The sequence below is a fragment of the Labeo rohita genome, chromosome 22 (genome assembly GCF_022985175.1).
Source record: "Labeo rohita strain BAU-BD-2019 chromosome 22, IGBB_LRoh.1.0, whole genome shotgun sequence".
Taxonomy (NCBI): domain Eukaryota; kingdom Metazoa; phylum Chordata; class Actinopteri; order Cypriniformes; family Cyprinidae; genus Labeo; species Labeo rohita.
The window spans coordinates 33882302-33904745 of NC_066890.1; the positions used below are offsets into that span (position 1 = coordinate 33882302).

At 37.2% G+C, this 22444-nt stretch overlaps 1 protein-coding gene across 5 annotated transcripts in view; it reads left to right on the plus strand.

Annotated features, from left to right (window-relative positions):
* The window catches only part of elfn2a (extracellular leucine-rich repeat and fibronectin type III domain containing 2a), a 175585-nt gene that overhangs the window by 118784 nt on the left and 34357 nt on the right, over positions 1-22444 (plus strand). Inside the window, exon 1 of one of the 5 annotated variants that reach the window (XM_051094954.1) lies at positions 8432-8535. The exons of the other annotated variants lie outside the window; for them this stretch is intronic. The gene's annotated coding sequence lies outside the window, so the exon portion shown is untranslated. Of the gene's footprint in view, positions 1-8431; positions 8536-22444 lie in introns of those variants that run through there. 5 annotated transcript variants of the gene reach the window in all.

Below are 22444 nucleotides of genomic sequence, written 5' to 3' on the forward strand. Positions count from 1 at the left end.
GCTGGCATTGAGCCAGAGAGAGACGTGCACTGCGCTTGTTATATAATCACAATTATGCAGCGTTTTTAACCACATAACGTTTATTTTAGGTTTCAGACATTTAAATACACATAAGTACTAGTAAAACAATACATTTAGAGTTTGTAAAATAAACTGATGTCTATGGAAGCAGCAATAACAATCCATTCAAGTATAATTCGCCGATGTGTTTGATTCGTATCAGATACACATAGTGTAAGTAACGATATAATTCACTCCATTCCTTTCCCAGTTCACCAGCCACTTACTTGCATGTATTTTGGGAGAAACTGGTGAATTTACGTGCCGTAAATCCGGCTGACAGGACTTTCTTTAACGGTAGCGTGAACAAACATGGCGGCCATCTCACGTTATAGATCACGATCCAGATCATTTATAAAGGTTTTAAAACGGCAGAATACACTCATTTACACGTATTCGTGAATCGTAATATCAGATGGTTGAAGATGTGGTAAGCAAATGTGTGATTTATTTTTTTTTTTTTTTAATTCAAGCGATAAGTCTGTCATACAGCGCTATAGTATGACGCGTCGCCATGGAACCAATAAAGGGAACGTTCTAAAATAACGGTCGCCTAAAAAAAATCACTCTGGGAGGTCAGATGGAATATTTTAAACTCACAAGTGAAAGAGTTAAACACCTGATTGGCCGTTGTGTTGACATGCTCAACAGATATGTCTGTGATTGGCTACAGTGATCATCGCTTCATCTTCGATTATTGTTGTTTTGCTAGTTTTTGAAGCAGTGGTCATTGCTTATTAGTACCGCTGGTTAGTGTTTGCTATTCGTGGACCCTGATGCTGATGCTTTGACTCTGAATACCAAACATGTGAGAAATGGCAGTACGCTAAAGAAAATTAAGAACTGCCAGTACCGTGTACTGGTCCATAGTGACCCACTTTGAGCACTGAGGGTGAGTACATGATGACAGAATTTGAACTATCCCTTTAAACAGTTGCCAGTTCTTCTTTCTTACCTCTTTCCATTCTCTTTTTTTCCTTGTACTGTATGTTCACACCTTATGTTCGGCGTTCCAATCCCTAGCATCCCTTGTGCAGTTGGTGTCTTTCAGCACTTGTTCTCTTGGCTTCTGTCATTCTAAGTATCCTCCCTCCAGCGCTCTCTCTTTCTCTCTCTGTCCCTTGCTCTCGCACACTGTCCTTTTGAAGTGTAAATCTCTTCAGCAGGACTCCTGGCTAATGAAGCTGCTGTCTTGCTGTAATTAGAAGCATCTTGGGCTCCCTTGACACGTCTGTGGTGTGGAGAGAGAAGAGCGAATACATCACAGAAACAAAAAGACAGATAGACTGATATTCAAAATTGACTACGGTCCGAAATATGGTGTGGGAATACTAATGACTCGCGTAAATGAAACGGCCAATAGTCAATAATTGCCATTTTTCACCAGAAAGGTGGGCGGAATACTCAATATGGAGACGGATAGAAGGTGGCTATTATTTCAAATGAGACTTTCATCAGAAGCATTGAAATGCATGAACGCCTTTGGAAATCTTCTGTAATGGCTAAAATTACACCTACGGACGTACAAATAGAGGGAAGGAATAGCAATGATAGACGAAGATGCCTGTACTTTGATGTTATATAACCTGGTCTGTTTTTCTGTTAATACGAATATGATTTCTTCTAATATCAGAGTAGTCAAAGCTGAGGGCAATAATGTGGGGTTTTAGCACTGCACCAGTAATTTTACCAGTTCAGCTGGAATATACTTCAAGCATTTATCTCAAAGGGACCGTTAAGCCTAAAATGAAAATTGTTGTCATTTACTCACACTTATTTTGTTGGTTCTTCACGCAGCTCTTTTCATACAGTTCATGATGCTTGGCAAACTCCAAAAAGCTAAATAAATAAAGGCACCATAAAAGTGTATTTATTAATTTATTAATTTTAGCATATTTTATTTATTATTTTTGGATTTATTATTAATTAATAGTAATATATTATTAATAAATAGTCATAATATAGTATTATAAGGATACTTATAATACTATAGTAATATAGTAAAGTATAGTAGTAATGTTTGGTTCATAAATTCATGAATCAAACATTAATTCAGTATTATTTAATTCAGTATTATTTATGTAGTATTATACTAATATTTTGAATTAGATTTTATTTTTAATATTTTCATGTAATTTTAGTTTTAATCATTTGTGCTTTAGTTGTTTATTTTATTTTATTTTATTTTATTTTATTTTATTTTATTTTATTTTATTTTATTTTATTTTATTTTATTTTATTTTATTTTATTTTTTGTAGAGCCAGTTTTATGTTTATACTGTTATGGTATGTATTAATATTTTGAATTAGATTTTATTTTTTATATTTTCATGTAATTTTAGTTTGAATCATTTGTGCTGTAGCCCCCCACTTTTATTTTATTTTATTTTTGGAGCTTGATGTACATATAAATTGTTTGATTCATTAGTAATGTAATTTCAGTTTTATTTATATACTATTATAGTACTTATTTATATTTTAAATTGGATTTTATTTTAATATTTTAATGTCATATAATTTGTGTTTTTGTTGTTTTTATTATTTTTATATTTTCTTTTATTATTATTATTATATATATATATATATATATATATATATACATATATATATATATATATATAAAAACTTCAACTTAGACTTTGTTGCCAAAAGTTTAATTTAATTAATCTTTATTTAATTTAATTTAATTTAATTTAATTTAATTTAATTTATTTTATTTTATTTCACTTCATTTAATTTAATTTTATTTTCAAAAGCTATTCATTTTGAAATAGTTTTATTTTTAGATAGTAACACTATTCTTTATTTGGTTGAAAGGATAAAAATCATGCATGACAGAGAATTTTATTTTATTTTTATTTTTTTTACATTTATTTTTTTTTTTTTTTGTTTTTAACTTGTGATAGAATTTCTGGCAACAAAAGGAAAATATTTTTTCTTTGCTAAATCTTAGAAAGCCTGACTCGGGAAGGTTTGAAATCACGAGGGTGAATAAATAATTCAATTTTTCTTTCTTTTATTTATTTTTTTTAATGTGAACTATCCCTTTAAGACATATCCCTGACTGGCTGGTATTGGTGTCATACACAGAGGAATGCGTGCATTACAATTACAACATGAAAAATCGATGTCCCTTTTATCTCGACACATGCCCACACTAATCATTTACAGTGTGTTTGTAATAAATATCCATGACAAATAGAAAAATCGAGCCGACACAACACAAGCCTTCCAAAGACAGTCTCCAAGGAGAGGACACTTTGTGAAAAACATTATTAGTGTGAGAAACGCTTCTCGTCCCACAGTGTAAAGGACAGACGGTGAAAATTAATCGATGCAGTTTGAATTCAGAACGTTGTTTCCCATTATGACATAATCCCACTGTTGTCGATGCCAGATCGGTTGTTGTCTTTGGAGTCTAATGCCTGGATGGAGATCAAACAAATTTGAGGTGAGCCGTTCCCAGCGCTTCCTGAATAAAACGTCCTTTCAAAGGAACACAGAACCAAAATAATCTTACAGGGGTCAGTCAAAAAAGGGCAGCTTTTGCAGGTTTTACATTGAGAAAAATGACACTTCAGCTTTACGGAAGGAAATACATCAAGGAAGATTTATGTATAGCAGCATATAGCTTCCCGCAGTCGACTTGAAGCAAATCAAACACAATTCTTCATGACTTCAGACATTTTTGAAATTGTATTTTGATAAGCACAAGTAATGCAAACACGCACTGTCACGCTGAATGACAATAACCACAGCAGATGCTCTACTGCCGATATAATGTTGGCTGTGGGTTCCTCTATTATGGCTGTATGACTGATGTCTTAATAATGTTTTATGAATAAGGCACAGGCCTACAGGTGGCCTGCAGATGACAAGGGAGTCATAACGTGATTTCTTTCATGATCGTCATGAGGACTCTGGGATTGGCTGGGTGACAAATGACATTTTTTACTTTCATTTTATGGCCACTAGGATGTAAAAACTAGGGAAAATGGAGGAGAATAGAAAACAGAAGTCAAGGAATGTCTTTTAGTCTATTACTGCTGTGTCCCCAGTGTTAATATTTCACAATTAATATTAATTAACACACTGACAGCTTGAACACATAGTGATGTGTTTGTGTATAAACATATTACAAAAACAGTTCATCCAAAAATTAAAATTTACTAATTATTATGAAGCAATAATCTTGCCCTCCAATGAGCTGTTAACAGCTGCAAGCGAATCATTGAGTCAGAGGAATGAATGTAATTATAAAGTTTGGTTTTAATAATATAAAAAGTGTAACTGCAAAATAAATTTACCTTGTTAAATTCCAAATAAAATAAATATAGCTGCAAGCAGCGATTAACGGGATTCTAGCGCTTTAAGGCATGTAAGCATATATGAAAAAAGACATTATTTAGCAAGCTTGTAACCACCTATATCAGGCATTTTTTATAGGTAATTTACCATAGAAATATTATGCTGTTTAACGGTTATGACTGTGAGTGCCAGCTGTGGTTTGTTCCCCTTAAACTTTACATGCTTGTTTAGAATCATTTGTCGCATGTGCTTGTTAGGTTTTGTGAAGTTTTGAGTTCTCCTTTAGGCTTTATAGGATTTTGGGTACATTTGGGCAGGACCCTTTTCTAAATGACCCTGTTATAGCTTCCTAAACCTTTTATAGCTTTCAAACCTTTTGTAGTGTAGTGGGCCGATCACCATAAAAGTTTGCGGGCTTTTTCAGGGTCATGTGGTGCATATGCTCATGTAATTTTGTGAGGTTCTACGTAACGCAGACCTTTTTTCAGTCATTTAAATGTCATTTCACATGGGGAAAATGTGGAATTTTTCACCTTTATATCACTTGAAGTGCCAGCTATGGCCAAATGTGTATAAGTTTCCATGTTCATTTAGAGTCATGTGACACATGTGCTCACCTAATTTTGTGGTTGGGTTTTTGTGTGAAAAACCCAGGATTAGTTTGCAAAAGTTTTTTTTCTTTTTTTTTTTTAAACATCTTAATAATTTAACAAACAATTTAATTGACAGCGGTGGTTCTAGAGGCAAATGAGGAATCCGGAATGACTTCTGTCGTAAGATATTAATATCGAGCATATATGCGAAAAAAATGTGCGACGTACAATCGTTTGCACCCTTGAAAAATGCCATATCACCCCATAGTCGCTGATTACTTTTAAACTTCTCTAAGACCATTGGGGCATTCAAACAGACCCACCGAGTTTCGTTCGGATCGACCTCCGTTAACCCTGTCTAACGTGCACAAAATTCATCTACCAATGGCACCCATGTTTTTTGAGATATGCAAATGACGTTGACACTTGTGGCACTTTATACCAAGAAAAGAAAAATGTGAAATACAGGAAAATATCTGAATCTTAAAAAGGAATCGGATGTGCATTTTGTCTGGCATGACCCAAGCATTCCAATGACATAAGGCACTTGAGTCTGTGACTGACACCGGTCAGGTGGAGTGCTACCATCCCTCCAAGTTTTAAATCTCCACAACTTATGGTTTGGTCTGCATGATCAGTTTTATGTGGAGATCGCTGATCCTTGACCATTCTAACAATTACAATAGGGTTTCAGCACTACACACTTGAACCCCTAAATATTTAAACACAAAATAAAAGTTTGATTTGACTGAAACATTCAAATGCATTTGAATCAACTGATTCATTGAAAAGATTTGAATCAAAACAATGTAAACAATTGTTTACCTTTTACTATTTCTGTCATGAACTATGACACCGTGTCTTATCTACATGCGCCGTGACAGGTATCTTTTCCTTGTTTTTAATTTGAGTGTTTGTCCTAACCAGCCGCGACGACAACAGTTTGTTTAATTTCTATTTCTGCAATGTTGCGGATGGAACAACAGCAAGCAAAATATGACAATGATAATCTCAGGTACTGATTTTGTGATTTAGTCAATGTTAAAAGTGTCTAATATGAGTTTGAATATCATATTTTGTGACTTTTTTTGGAGGCCTTTTTAAGCTTTATTTGACAGGACAGTTTGAGAACAGATAGGAAAGCACTGGGTGAAGAGAAGGGAGCGGGACCGGCAAAAGACCTCGAGACCAGAATTGAACTCGGGTCGCCGTGAGAGCAGATGTGCTGTATGTTGGCGCACTAACCACGAGACAATTGGCGCCGACTTTCATAACATTTATAGCCATTCTGAAAGCAACAACAGATAGCAAACATGTAGGTTAAAACTGGAAACTCGAAGCGAACCAACATGTTTCCATAACACAGATGGTATTATTCACTCACTATGTACTTTTAATAAAGTTAAAAAGGTTTAATATTTATGAATTAGATTATAAACTTGTCCATTTCTTTAGGAGTGCAGTTCTGCGCTTCTGAATTGCTGTGATATTTGAGTAAATCTGTCGAGTCGCGTTGTTGTATCGCGTCTGGTATGAACAGCCAACTTGCTTGGTTGAAATTGCGTCACATCTGGTTGGGACACGGTGTTAATGTGATAAAGAGAGCTAAGGTGCATGTTTTTGTGGGTAAACATTAATTCAGTGTTATTTTAGAAAGAACAGAACGATGTGAAATGCTCCATCTGAGTCATCTGTCTGTTTGAAAACATTAGCTAATGTGTTAGTCTCCGGTTCCGGTTGCTAAAACTCACTTTTCAAAATTCTCTGTCTCCCCCATTTGTGTTGCTAACTCAACTGCACAAGGTATGTGGATAAAAGTCTGTCAGGGCATACAGGGTTCTAAGACTAAAATTTACCTCAGAAAATTGTCCCAAAGTCTTAGTTTTCCAGCTTAGAGCTGATTTGTAATTCTAATGAACTATTTGTATTAGCTAGGCATTGTTTTGAATGCCGTTTCACTCAGAAATGAAAATAAAATAGGTTCCCAAAGCAGTTTTGTGGTCATTTCAAACTGAAAGTCAGAGAGCTGTTATTTTCTGAAGGTTATGATGCAAGCTTAATATCTAACACCAAATGCCGAACTTGCCAGAGGGTTAGCACGCTTTACTAGTTCATTAAGCTGTGGAAGGCTTCGTCTGCTTGCACCCAAACAGGCCCAGGCTTGGCTTGCATGTAAATCCTTCCTTAGAATCCTTGCCTGAAGGCCCCCAAACATTTTCCCCTCTCTGTGCGTTGGGAGAAATGAGTTTTGGCGGGTAGGCGCCGCAGTAATAACTCAAACATAGGTACAATCGGGATTTTCATCAACGGCCTGTATGTAGTCATTTCGGATGGTGGAAATGTGATGTGATTGAGAGAAAGAGGTAGTGATATACAGCGTTACGCTGTGGGTTTCAGTGACATAGCAATATCAAGATCATATTGTAGCAAAAACATCCCCAAGCTACATTTTTCTCCCTTTTCTTTGTGGCCTGTTTCATACTGTATCCTGAACAAAACAACATTGTTTTCTTTTGTGAAATCTAAATTTGTTCATGTTTGCTGTTTTGCTACAGTTGCTTTTTAACAACCATTGAATTTCCAGAATGGCTAACTTAAAAACTAGCTCGTAAAGCTAGCTAAGAAGGGGAGTTTGAGGATATTCAGTTTGCAAGTACTACTCTCTTCATCTGAGGATTTTACACTATAGATTCAAGAAGAAACACTCAATTTGATTGTTTTGCCCAATTTGTTAGCTTGAGGATTAGCTGTTCTTTATCAGTTTGCATCAGCAGTGTCAACAGTCTCATTTTTTGTCTTCAGAACAGGCTGTTTAACAAAAGCTATTGTGATAATGAAAACAACATTAGATAACAAGGATGAACAGTATGTATCTTTGATGAATTAGCTTGTAATATTTCTTCAACGCTAACAAAAAATCTCTGCCTATTTGCGTTTCTCGTTCCAGAATTTTCCATTGACTAATCAGGCATCTCTTTGTTGGTGGAATGGCTTGGATTGGACACGGTCTAATTTGTATGGAAAGCTCTCTATTTTGTACCCAAACAGCAGAGCGTATCTATTAGCGTGCATTTCAAAGGCTTTTGTACTCTTCACTGTTGTCCATAGCTGTTAGCTTGGAGCATCTCTGCCCCAATTTCGTTATCTTCTTGAGCTGCCATTGAGGGCGAGTTGCTTTGATCGCTGTCATGAACAAATTGCTTGCTGTAATGCTGTTTAACTGGCTAGAAATGTCACGAACAGCAAACCCAACCCCTACCTCACCCGCTACACCTCGGCAGATGAACGGCTGACAGTCGCAACTAAAAGGATTTTTCTTTGTAACAGTGGGAGCTATTGCTGAAGCGCTCCAGAAGCCAATCTTGCAATTCATATTTCCAGCATACTCGTACTGTACTTGTCCACTCATGCGGCATGAGCGGCCCGTGAGCTAGGCTTTTCAGTTCATTCTCTATGGGAGCCAAGGTACACTGGGAGTGAAAGCAGAGCAGAACTACAGAGCTTCAAAAATTTAGGAAATGCTGTGTTTTATGCAAATGAGAGACTTGTACCAGCCAATCACTGTGAGCTCAAGGTAATCACATTTTTACTTACTGCTTGATTTTGCTTTGTAGCTTCATTGCAATCTCATGATGCAATTTTTGGTTCCTAGCACCTAGTAGTGTTTATCACTACATACCCTCCTTTTCATCTGTCAAGCTTGTCTGTAGCCATATCTGCATCGCAGTGTTAGATGACCTAGTGTTGTTAATTCGGGTGCTGATAGTCTCCCTCTGAGTTTGTAGGGCGATATGTGAATCACTTGGCTATTCTCGTCCTGTTTCTGCTGCCATCAGCAGCAATAACTGCAAGGAAATCCCATTGATTTCTCTTTCAGATACAAGCCTGACAGTCAGAGTGTGTTATGAATGAATATAGTCAGGGTATGGCGATAAATGTAGGGTTTTGTCACCTTGAGACAATGAGTCCTGAGATTCAGCAACATCCCAGTTGTTTTTTGCATCTCATGCCTTGTGATTTTGCAATAAATCCTTTTTTTCTGTCCGTAGCCTGCTGGTTTATTCCATTTAAACATTAAGGGCACTGTAAGGATCCATCTTAGGATTGATGATATGTGCTGCTGGCGGTTTTTAAGATCTCACACTAGGGGTGTGCATCAGAGCGATTCAATAGTGAATCACATTAGAATGCATAGAAAACTAGTCCATCTTTCTAATCTGCCATTGCAGCCTTAGAGTGTCATTAATATGCACATTTATGGAAGTATTTTTTTTTTTTTTTTAGAATAGCTGTTTACGAAGGTTGCAGAAACCAGTGACTCAGTGAGATGGTGATGAAGTTCAGATTAGAAGTTATGAAGCAAACAAATTGGAACTTTGGAAGATGAAAGTCAAGTGATGGCAGACTACAAAGTCAGTTTGTTGGTGACAGTTCTGACCATTGTTTCACCCCATGCTGAGACTTGTTTTCTAAAAAAAAACCCAGATTCAAGAGCAAGAGCAAGATTTCCCTGCTGTTTCTGAAGTGCAACTCAGAGGGTGGCCGAGGCATCTGGCATGGGTTCTGGCAGGCCAGGGACCATGGACAATCAATCAGCACTCAATTTGTCAGAAACAGTGACCTAGTTTGGTGAAGTTCAAGACTGAACTCACCATCAGCAGGAGAGCATTAGAAATGTAGGCTGTTTTGAGAGCATGTTGCGCTTGGAGCTTCCAGTGGTGGCCATTTTTGGCCTTCAAATGCGACGTCAAGGCTTAAAGGTGCCTTACAGGTATCAAGGAAAGTTGTAAGTGAAGTTGCTTGCTCAGTGGCTTGTTAAGATAGATGACTAAGGTTATATACAAAGTGTTGGTTAGCCTAGTGTTGCCCTTTGGCCTAAATCCTGCAATTTAACACAGGAGAGGAATGGCCAGAGGTTTTCAAAACAGTTGCAAAGGGCATCACCAACACTCAAGTTCTATAACAGTCATCATTATAAGTGTGATGCAAGTTTGCATGCCAAATAAGAAATACCCAGTACAAAAATTCTTGCCCTTATTCTACTGAGGGAGTGGAAAGGAATGCACTTACTACCTTGTTAATATTCCACAAAGCTTGAATACATAAATTAGTGATATATAAATAAATCGGCCATGATATTCCAAGGTTTCATAGAGAAACACTTGCTTTGGCAATTAAAAAACACAAATCAAGCTGGTCAAAAAAAAGCCATGATAAGTCTTTGAAACATAAACATAGCCGAGTGCAGGCTGAAAAAACAACAACAACAACAACAAAAAAAGCACCATCTGGGCTACAGACATTTCCACATTATGAGCAAAATGTGTTTTTGGGTCTCATCTGTTTTGAGGAGGAGTGTTACTTACTGGAAAATTGAAGATAGCCGAGAGCAAGATCTGTATTATAATGCAGCATAAGGGGATCCTGTAGTACAGCGGGAAGGTTTGTGACTGAATCCGTTAGGAGCCGGCTCCACAGGTGACATGTCTGCCCTTGAGCCAAGTACATGGAAATGAGGAAGGTACTTCGCCTCAGACCGTCAGTCTCCAGCTTCATTTGTGATTTGTTGAGCAGTAAGGCACAGAGCAAAGATGCCTGTAATACCTAGAGAAAGACGTTTGTTAGCATTCACATTCATCTTAATGGCACACATACACTCTGAATCTAGTCACTAGCGACTGTCCAGAGCTGTGATGTGAATAATAGTCCATTTAACTCTTTGAAGAGCACTTAAACAAAGTTGGGCACTGGTCAGACAAATGTACAAAAAGTTCTACAGTATAACAGCTTGTCACTGGGAAAGTTCCCTTAAGGAGACAACTTTGTACTTTATCTACACCTAAAAGATGTGTATTGGTCCCTTATAGTGTAGTAAAATGTACCTTTAAGGTACAACTATGAACTATTTATGAATGAATGAGTTACAAAGTTGTCTCTTTAAGGGTAAAGGTACTATCCCAGTGGCTGTAAAAACAACACATTTTTTTTCTGAGAGTGTGTTCAAATAATATGTATGTTTATTTGTGAAAATTATGTAATCAGTAAACAGATTATATAATCGGTAAACAGATGATTTCCTACAGGTAGGGCCTAACCTTGACACATTGGCGAAGGTGTGTAGAGGAGGCAACAACTTATGAGGGTCAAGACACAAAACATAATGTCCAGGTGAGATGTGGAGCAGCAACTGAAAGGGGCAATAGCCCTTGAGGTGCTTCAGCACTGTAAAGGTTGAAGAAGTGCAGAAGGGTTTGGTCCAGGTACGGCACAGTTGTCCAAACTTAGTCCTGGAGGACTGATGTCCTGCAGAGTTTAGACCTTGATTAGCTGGTTCAAGTGCATTTAATTAGGGTTGGAGCTAAAGTCTCCAGGACAGTTGTCCTTCAGGAATGAGTCTGGACACCCTTGAGGTAGGGTGTTCTCCTGGTGGTACCGGCATATTCCTCCCAGCCCCTGAATTGGATCCTGAGATGTCCTGGCACTTTTCCCAACTCTGCGGTGCACCTTAGATTTAAGGGACAGTGCAGTGTTGATTCAAGGCAAGGTGGGTCACTCTGTCACAGCACTTAGATGTAGTCAGACAAGTCGAGAACACACTTGTGAAGGTGTAGAAGTTGCTCTCAATTGCCCTGGATGCCAAGCTTCGTACAGTTGCTCACTCATTCCGTCATCTCCTGATTGCAAGGGATGATTTATGTTCGCTTTTGGGATGATGACCAGCTCCCCCACTACCCATACCCTTAGTTACAAACTTCCTCAGGTATCCTCCATTTCCTAGTCATCGGTCTTCCTTCCTTCATGTACCTTTCTCTCTCTTCTTTCACTTGACTCCGCTGCCTCCCTGATGCGAGTATCACTGTGGGGTTTCCCAAGAGCGGTGATTAAGTCTGAAGGATGTTATCAGCCCAGTTCATGAAAACCTCACGCTGTGTGCTTCGTTTTATAGACGACATGGTGAGTGATTTAGAGAGATGACCCTCGGATGGGCAAGTGACTGGTAGTACGGCAAGATGCTCGAAAAAATACGTCAGGATGAGGTGAATGATGCTCAACGGGGTCTGACTCACAGCCGCGCTTCAGATGACGCCGAGTGATTGAGCCGCACCGCCATGGCCCAGAGCTTGTGTTAAACCTGAGTCACTCACCAGGATTTGGAGGTCATGATTCAAAGGTGAGACAGCAAATGAGAAGTAGACAGGAAAAACAGACAGACTACAACCTGCTGTGAAAGAGAGAAATGAAGCTTTCGGTGACTCATAGGTTGAGGACAAGTCTGCAGCATAATGACTGAGAATAAAAAGGAGACATGTACAAGGACCAGAGATGTCACCAGCCCGGTGTGCTTCCGTTATTGCCACATTGCCTGTGAATGAAAAACACAACTCTTTCTCAAGCTTTTCAATTCCCAGTACAGTAGACAGTACATGTTCTTTACACTAGAAGACTGAAACCACTTAGGTCAGTGAAATCCCACTGGGCCCTATATATGAAAAATGCAAGTTCTAGCTCAAGTAGTAGACGTCACAACTGAAGCACTGGAAGAAAGTATAAGGGCGAAGCCATGTGCACACTGACAGCAATTAAATTGCTGGAGCTTGTTGAGTGTCTGCACTTGTAGGCATTCCTTTTCGACTCCTTTATCTGGCAACAGATCACCATTTCCAATCCATTGGCGGTTGCTGCTCAATATGAACCCTGGTCTATTGAGTTGTCCCACTAACAGTTACCAGAAATTGCCAACTCTCATTAAAACTAAGGACCTCCATTGGACGTTACGAGTCTGAATGCTAACACCATTTGCTACAGGGTTGGCCATTGGTCTGCGAACTTTGCTAAATCTCTGTTGCATGTGGCTGAATTTTCTTGCTATAAAAAAGGGATATGAAACCTTCTAGTATTTATTGCCACTATAAGTTGTGCTTTAATTGCCTCTTAATGTTTTTAAGTGTTGTGAATTACTTACCTACTTAGGTACAACTTCTTTCCAGTTTGTGCATGATTACAACCTTGTTTTTCTAATTCGCCATTTTCTTCAGCTATGAAAAGCCTAGCAGCTGCTGCTTTATATATTCAACATTTTCTATAATGCCAGCATATAGAAGCCTGGGAATGTCCCATCACATCAGGCCGTCATTACCGTGTCCTTCATTAAGGACTGCTTCTTCTTGCATTCTACTGCTTTTGACACTAAATCGTGATATGTCCTATTTGTGGTAATTTTAGCCTTAGTGAGTGCTAGGATGGCAGGTTCCCAGAAACTTTTGGACAAAATACTTGTGATAGGGCACTGCACGTTTTGGCAGCATATCTAAATTTCCCAGAGGTTGCCAATCTTTTTATTACTCTCTTCCAACTCCCAGTGACTAGCCTTTTTTGTTATTTATAGAGCAGTCGAGAGATCCTGTAGGAAAGATCACAAATGGAGTACTTCTTTATTCTACACTTTGAGTTTTTTTGCTGACTTTAGTAGGTTTGAGGCTCTTTTCTTTTTATGATGCAGCTATGTACTAAACAGTATTAGTAGTACAGTACATAGCAGATTCTGAATGTTGCAAAAGAACGAAAAGCTCTGGGGAATCAGGAAACTATGAGGATCATGTTGTTAATTAATTTTATTAATTCACTTTTATTAGGAACACCTCCACAACTGAGCATTCAGTTTTATTGATTTGCCATTTGATGACAGCGGTTTTAATTAAAAGAGATTCCAAAATGCCAACACGCCTTAAGGAGCCAAGAAAAGCTCACCAGGAAAGCCCACCATCTCTGGTGTACTGCAAAATGCAGAGGGAATGTAGAAAACGGAAGTTAAACATAGAAACTGCTTCTGTTTTTGTCTGCAATAGATGGATTACTTATATGGTTTGCTTCTGTGTGTGCACAGTGTTGTCTCTAAAAGCATTTTGGCTACATTATGTAGATTTAGATGAATGTCTTTTGTAAATGTTCCCGATTTGAGTAGAGTATTAAGGCCCATTATGTGGTCTTCAATGAAAAAACATTATCTACCAGAGCCTCTAATAAGCTGATCCTGCTTTTTTAAAGCAGATAATACCAGCTGTATAAAATCTAAGACTTGAATATTATTGGGAAATAATATGCATGAAATATTATCAGTCATTTTCTGTCTTGATGGACTGAAATCCACAGATTTTTAAGGATTAGATGACATGATTTTTGTATAGCTGCATTTTGCAAGCAGGATGGTATAAAGATATTGTTCAAGCAGCTGCTGTGAAGAATCTGAGGGTGTAGGGAAGGTGGACCAGGGCAGAACTCCAAGGGTCAAAGGACCAAGGTTATGTACAATGCCAGACAGAGCTGCCAGGTGCAGCAAAAAAAAAACATTCTGCCCAACAGAATTTTAAGTACTAGTTGGAAGCAGTTGGATTATCACTCAGAACCTTATTGTGTGTTCAGTAATGCTTTTAAGTAATTCTTTGTTTTATATCCTGTCATTTCTACTTTGAATAACCATTGATACCCTTAACATTTCTCTTACCATTTGTGTCACTTTAAGCAGCTTGTGTTTAGCAGTCTTTCTCTTTCCTCACTTTCTCTGTGCCTGCAGTCAGTCATTGTTCTGCTTTGAGAGCAGCAGGGTAACTCTCAATCCGTTTCCTGCACCATCCCAGCACAATAGATAAAATAAAGGCACAAACTACTACCTGTACACCTTTTTTTGTTTGAAGTTTATCTCAGAAGCAAGCAGACAGATCCCTGTTCCTGACGATTGATACTACAAACCAAATCTCAAGGTATCCCCAAAATCTAGCAGTTTTCAAAACTAGCTACCTAGAAAGGTATAGCACAGATGGTACAAAGTCAGGTAGATGACTAAAAGGAAACTCATTGAAAAAACAAAAAGCTGATGCCCGCCTGTCACATGACGTGCAATGGTGCACCCTGGAGTGGCACTTTGAAATGTCAACACCTGCCGATTAAAACGCCAGGAGAGGACCAGAAAGCGAGAACAAGTGTGGCAGAGGAAAGTAAAAGAGATTCTGAATACGAATAGACTTGAGTATGAGAGTCGGAAATAACAAACTCTGTTTGAAATGTCAAGTGCCAAAATGTGAGCACGAAGGCCCCCTGCTCTTTCACCTAGGGTGTTGCTTTGCCACTTTTCTTGGATGCCGAAGGAGAAAGGTTGTCCTTCTCGGGGAACGGCTGATTTGAGCAAGGTATAAATCATGCTGGCACAATGAAAGCAGGACTCAGCATTGCACCAGAACGTAGCAAGAAAGCTGGCCTGTTTTCACCTTATAGGATTTCATTGCTTTTAGTTTTCATGTGCTAAGTTTTTACATGCTAACTAGAGTGGTGGCCCGATCCAGTTTCGTTTGTGCCACTTTTCAAGCCAACATGAAATCAGAGTGACCCCATTTAGTTTGTTGGTATAGTCATCGAAATGATTCATTGGAGCACAATTTTTATAGTCTTGCTTCAAAATGTGCACATTTTCTTAATCTCTAAAGTGACCTTTTCCAAAACAACAACAACAACAAAACAGCTAAAACCAGCCTAAACTGGTTGGCTGGTCTTAGCTGGTTTAAGCTGGAAGCAGCTGGTTTTAGCTGGTTGTTCCATCTGGTCTGCCGGCCTGACCATCTAAGGAAGTGGCCAAAGCTCCTGTAAAACTAGCCTGCTGACCAGCTAAGACCTGGCTGGATGACTAGCTAAAACCAGCCAACAGCTTAGGCTGGTTTTAGCTGGGGTTTTTTCCAGCAGCCAAACAGCTTTTTAGCCATTTTTGTAACAAACACTCATTACCTGAAGAATGCAAACTAGCTGTTGGCATTCCAATTCATTTTAATGTGTCAGTTAGCAAATGTACCTCTTAAAGTAAACAACTTGAAAGCTACCATATTTGTTTGTTTGGTTTTTTTGGAGGGCTAATCACCTCAGTAAAACTGTAGTTATACAAATGGTAATCAATCTGCCAAAAACCATGGTTACTATACTTTTCAGTTGCAGTTGAGTTAGCAAATGTACCTCTTTAAGTAAACTTAAAAGCTCCCCTATTTGCTAATTTTTTGGGAGCTAATCACCTCAAAAATAAAAGCTAAACATTTCATGATCCAACTGATAAAATTAAGTTCTGTCTTACATTTTTCTCTGTCAGTATCTTGTTCACTTGGTAATATGGGTTGCAAACTCTGTTTTTATATAGCTTTAATTTGCTTGCCAATGGGTTTTCTACACAAGTGCCGTTGTAGAGTTGCTAAACTTTATCACCTTGATAAAGCTAAAAACCAAATACGGTTATGTTTTTTGGCTAAACATTTCACGATCCAACTGATAAAACTAAGTTCTGTCCTACGTATTTCTTTGTCAGTTTCTAGTTCACTTACTAATATGGGTTGCGTGCTGACTTTCATTTGTTTGCTAATGTGTTTTCTGCAAAAATGCCATTGCAGAGCTTCTAAAGCTAAACTTTATCACCTTGTAAACAAACAAAACATGAAATATAAGCAACATTCTCTGCCACTTTCTTGTTTCACACCGTAATATGAACTGCAAGTGTGCAAGTATGTTCTTTACATAAGTGCCACTGTAGAGTTGCTGAAGCTAAACTGTATCACTTTGCTAAGCATGTAAACAAATAAAACATGAAGTATAAGCAAAATGTTATTGGTAACAAAGCCCTTACGAAAATTACTGTTGTTTTCCTGCAAATAAAACCCTAAAAGCCATTGTTTTGTTGTTAAACCATGCTAACCACAAATTAACCATGGCTTTGCTCCACTAACCATGGTATTTGTAGTTAAACTGTACAAATGCTGCCAGAAAAACATGTTTACTACACTTTTACTGTAATAAGACCATGGTTAACTTTCATAAGGGAATGAGGACATTCTTCTAAGATGCTCTTGACATTCTCAAGATCCATAATCATTCATCCTTCCAGATGTTTACAGATAGACATTTGTTAGTTCGTCATGGTCAAGTGGATGTTCACTCTCAGAATCCACTTAGTTTATCCACTGTAATTCTCCCTGCCTCCAATTTCACCTTCACGCTCTACTGTCCATGAAAACGCAATCTAGTTTAAGGGGAAGAATGAAGTTCATCCATGTTTTACATGAAATACCTTTACAAGATAAAGCTCAGTATGGATAGATACACGTCTCTTGAAGAGACTGTCGCCAAGAAGCTTGAAGCATCTCCTCGAGTTTTCTATCGCACTTGTTGTGTTCCCCCTCAGAGACGGTACAAAAAGAGCTCTCAACTGAAGAAGCCTCTACAGGCGCTTTTTACCTCAAAATGTCAACAAAAATACCTCTTATGCCTAAACCGAGTGATTGAGTGTAGGTAAAGAAGGGAAGGAGGGGGGAAAAATGAGAGCAGCGAGCATGAAAGTGGGTGAATGAATATTAGCATGAAAAATGTTCAAGGTAAAAGAGTTTAAAAGAGGAAAAGAAGTGGCTGTTGTAGTTTTATTTTGTGTGTGTGTATTACAGATATTGATATTTCTGCACATATCTGCTGGTGGTTAGTCTGACAGCATTTTTTTCTCAAAATCCGTTATACACCATCAGACAAAACCTTTCAGTAAACAGCAGCCTGTCTTTCCCAAGCCGAGTACTGCCAAATTTCAGCTTTTGTAGCAGACAGATAAAGCATTTATGTATTGGAACAAGGCTGGCCATGTTTTAGGAACATTTATTGTCATGATGTTTTCATACAACAGCCACTAAAATAATCAAAATTGTTCTGAACAGTATTTACTTAAGTCAGTACTACTGGTAGATTTTTTTTTTAGATAATTATAATTGCTTTCATTATAAACCTTCACTACTTCACACTGTTTTTCTCCCCATTCCAAAGCTGTTTGACTTTATAATTACACTTTTATTTATTTATTTATTTTTCTGTTACGAGTAGTTGGTAGCAGTGTCTGTCAATGCGTGATATAGCTGGTCACTTATAGAACAAAAATCACTTTTTCTAGAAGACTATGATGTCTGGGATCTTCATCCCATGTGAGTGTACATTATTTAAATAATTTATATAAAGTACCTCAAGTTCCTTTATGTGTAAAGCTGTTTTAATTAGCAAAAATTACTAAGTGCACTTTTAATCGATGTAAATTATATTAGCTGGAAACATTTCAGGAAAAAACGCTGGAACATCTACAGGATTCTGTAAATTTAATGAATTAGTCCCAGTGAGGTTATGCCCTCTTACAGAATAAATTTATATAATCCGCTTGTGTAATTATTTCTTCTATATACAAATTGTAAAATTGAATGCGACAGTTTACAAAAGAATGGGTATACACAAAAAGGCATTCTGCTTATTTTATAAATGAGGTCCAGTGTTGGCTTTTGTTAATTGTTAAACGAAACTATCCCTTTAAGATAGCACTTTGTGTGTGTGTGTGGTCCATTATACTCAGTGCGACACTTGTTCCGCAGGGTCATTGTGATCTAGCTTTCTGTATGTTGTTCCCTACAGCATTCTGTGTATGGGTCAATGACGTGATGCCTAAATTTTCTGTCCGATTACATTTTTTTTTTAGCTAAAAATTGGTTTAAATGCTTAAAAAAGATGCCATATATATGAAGTGCCTCTTAAAAATAAAAATAAAGTGATTTGTAATTTTTCTGTTATTTAAAGTGTCAAAATATAATGTGGTGCAACCGTCTAGCCATAACTAGCCATGTTGTTTTGGAAACATCTTTGAAATGAAATTTATTCTTTCTGCACTATTTGGCATGATTTCCAATGTGTTTTGTAATCCTGAATAAAATTGCAAAGCATTTGTATTTATATTTCCATCATAATATACAAACTTTGTCCGATGATTTTCATTTCACGAAATATCATGTGGTGCAACCATCAAGAAACTACCATTTTGGGACTTTTATGTTAAAATCCATTCAAATATAGGATTTTGCATCATATACCAATTTACCAATCCCATCAAGCAGGTTTGTAAAAAATAACCTTTTTAACGTCTGGTTTGTAGTTACCACATTTGAATATCTTGTGGTATGACCTCAAAAAAAAAAAAAAAAATTAATATTAAGTTATTTATTTTTATTATAACATTTCATAGTGACCTTTTGTGGGAAGCTAGTTTGTTTTGTTTAGGTGGCCAATTCTGTGCTTGTAAATTTTGACTAAAGTTGAAAATATCATGTGGTGCGACCACTGCAGAGTGTTTTCCATTTTAGATACACTCTCCTGTCTGGTTTGTTTGTCGGACAAAATGGCGTGTTTGACATTATGATTGGTCAGATAACCTGTTAATGAAACTCCCGGCAAAGGGAGTTATGTTGATTGTCTTCTATTTGTCTTTTTTTCTAGTCACGAGTCTCTGTGAGATCACGTGTCACTGTGAAATCGTTCCTACAATCAACAAGTGTGTGTTCTTGTGGTCTGGTCGATTCATCTAGTGTGCACGTTCAGAGCATTATAAGGCTAAAAATCGGTTGAAACTGTCTTTATGTCCGTGGTCTTCCATGGTTTTAAAATCGGTTAAGCAATGCCTGCCGTTAATGCCATGTGCTGCACTTTCACATGTCTTTTTAAAAAGATTTTTAATCATATAAGGTCTTTGCGTCATTTGGAACGACCATTCATCACGTGGTGTGACCAGTGATAGAATAACTGTATTAAATTAAAAATAAAATATCTCATTTCTGTGATTAAAATATATGAATCACTGCTACAGTATGCTTAAGTGAATGGTATTTTAAAAACATTTTTTTTTTTAAGTAATATTATGCAATTTACAGGAAAAATAAGTCTGCTAACTACATTTAAGAAGGAAACTGAAATTATAAAACAAAAATATGAGATCATTATTTCAGAAAACTTAAAATATATGCAAATTCTTTGTTTCTGAACACTTGAATTACTGAGTACATTTAAAAAATGTGAAGCATTTTAAGGAAATATATTCATTTTAATGTAAATCATGGTCGCACCAAATGACTTTTTGTTTTTTTTAAGGCTATGGCCAATTCATCCAGATGAACAAACACTAAAATCACTTTTAAATTTTAATATGGATTTATGTATATACAACATTGTTAATGTTTGAACAATTACAACAGATATGTTTTATTTAATTATTTGTCATTTAAAGTTGGCCTGTCGAAAATCCTTATACATCCATGACCCGTATCTGTAAATAAGTGTACTTGTTAAGTTCTGGTTGTGCAAAGGTTGGATGATTTTTGCGATGATAAATCACCTCAGAGGGAGAATCCATGAGAAAGAGATGGATAACATCCGAAGCAATCCCTACTGACCATACCTCTCTGCCTCAGTGATCAGTTGGCCGTATAGCCTCTGACTCACCCCTCCCGCATTAATATTCTGCCAGGGTACATGCAGAAAGAGACAGGCCAATAGACAGAGAGAAAAAGAGTAATACACACACATTTGATTTAGAGAGAGGAGAGAGGTGCGTGCACACACATATATAGGTGTGTCTTCAACTACAGGCAGTTTTATCTCCCAGGAAAATGTTATTAAAGAAACAGTTTAGATAAAAATGACAATTTGCTGAAAATGTACTCACCCTCAGGCCGTCCAAGGGGCAGATGAGTTTGTTTCTTCATCGAAACAGATTTGGAGAAGTATAGCATTACATCACTTACTCACTAATGTATCCTTTGCAGTGAATGGGTGCTGTCAGAATGACAGCTGATTAAAAACATCACAATAATCCACAGGTAATCTGCATGACTTAGTTAAAATACCTAATTATAGATTTATTTTTCAAAAACACTACCTGATCTCATGACAAAAACATGCCTGTGGGAACTTTTTCGCAAGACGCGAAATACGTACCAATTAGTACATATCACTGCAATTTACAAAAGGAATTAACACTAGAGCCCGTAAAACAGCAAGCACTTGTAATCGTTTCCATACACAATTATGATTACAGCTCCATACGTTTCGTTTTCTGGATGTAACAAGCTTGTTCGGTAGCTCAGCAGGCATGGAATTGGATTTAGGAATTAAGCACCACTATGTGGACATTTCACACTGAATAGGTCACGAAACATACATGGTGGTACATTTTTTGCGTCTTGCGAAAACTTTCCAACATGTACATACATGTTCGTCATGGGATCAGGTTTCAAAAACACATTGGACCTTGTTGGACCTTGTTAGACTACTAAGAGAAGTGCATTTACTTAGTAAGTCCATGGTCCATCGTTTTACCCAGACATAACATGGAAACATAAACATTTCTTTGCTTGTAAGTTTCTTTGTCTGTTAATTGTATGTATGTGTGTGTGTGTGTGTGTGTGTGTTTACTGTTTACAACTTAAATGGATTCAGAGACACAAACTCTCCTCTAACTAGCTTGATAGCTCATTTAAAGTAGCACTTTGTTTGTTAATTAACATAAAGCTCAGGGTTATTACTGTAAATGAGACTTCGAGAGCCTGATTTGTTCTCTGTCTGAGTTTCAACAGAGAAAATGTTTGGTTGAACAGCAAAAGATGAAACACTGTGGACATCTGTAGGTTTTTCTGACTTACTTTAGATTGGCGTCAATAAGCAAATAAGCGCATTAAAGATATTAACGTTTATCCCCAACAGATCAGTTTATCTATAATGTCAGCTTTACACATGAGTCATGAAATCTTGTGTTGTTTTTAAGTTTTTTTTTTTTTTTTTTTTCCTTGGCGGTTCACGCAGCTTAAGATACAACTCCAGATATCCCCTGGTATCAATTTGAAACACATTGGGGGATTTGTTAAAGAAAAATCTGATAAATATTTTATAGCTTAATATAACAAGAGGGTAATGTGGCTGTGAGGATTTCTTCACGGGTAACAAGTATCTACCATACGAAATGAAGTGTAAGTGTTTTATGACCAGTGCTACTTATCTGTTGTCTAACTTCTTTAAATTAAAGTGGGTACTTTTTTGGATTTCCTTTCAATAATTAACTAGAAGCCATTTGTTGATTGTTTTCTGTTAAAACTGTAAACACTGGCTCTGTGCCAGTTGTTTCATCCTGACCAGCCTGACATAGCAACAGTGGCTTAGCCAATGGCGTGAGTTTGGAGGCGGGGCTAGTTGTTTGTCTGACTAATGGCAGAATGTTTGTCTTTCTTTTTCTTGCGATTCTATTTGGTGTTGCTAGTTGCACACAAAATACTTTCTTCACATGTGTAAAATCATGAGTAAAATCCACATTTTTTGTTGTAGAAATGGCTGTTACTATTACTTAAGTTCCTTTTTCCTGTTTTATACAACGTTTTAGCATATGGGCGTGCAGTTTGTGCTTCGGAAATGAATCTTACCTCAAATTGTGTGATTTACTGAAGCAAAAAAGAAATCTCTTCATGTTGAAAAATGCTGTCGCATCTTGGTGGGGAGTTTTGCACAGTCAAGCACCACTCAGAAAATGTTAAAAGCTTCATTTAGTTGTTTCATCACAGAAATCTCAAATGTGGAACATTTATTCATAACACTGTAAATGTCACCCATATTTCATGTAG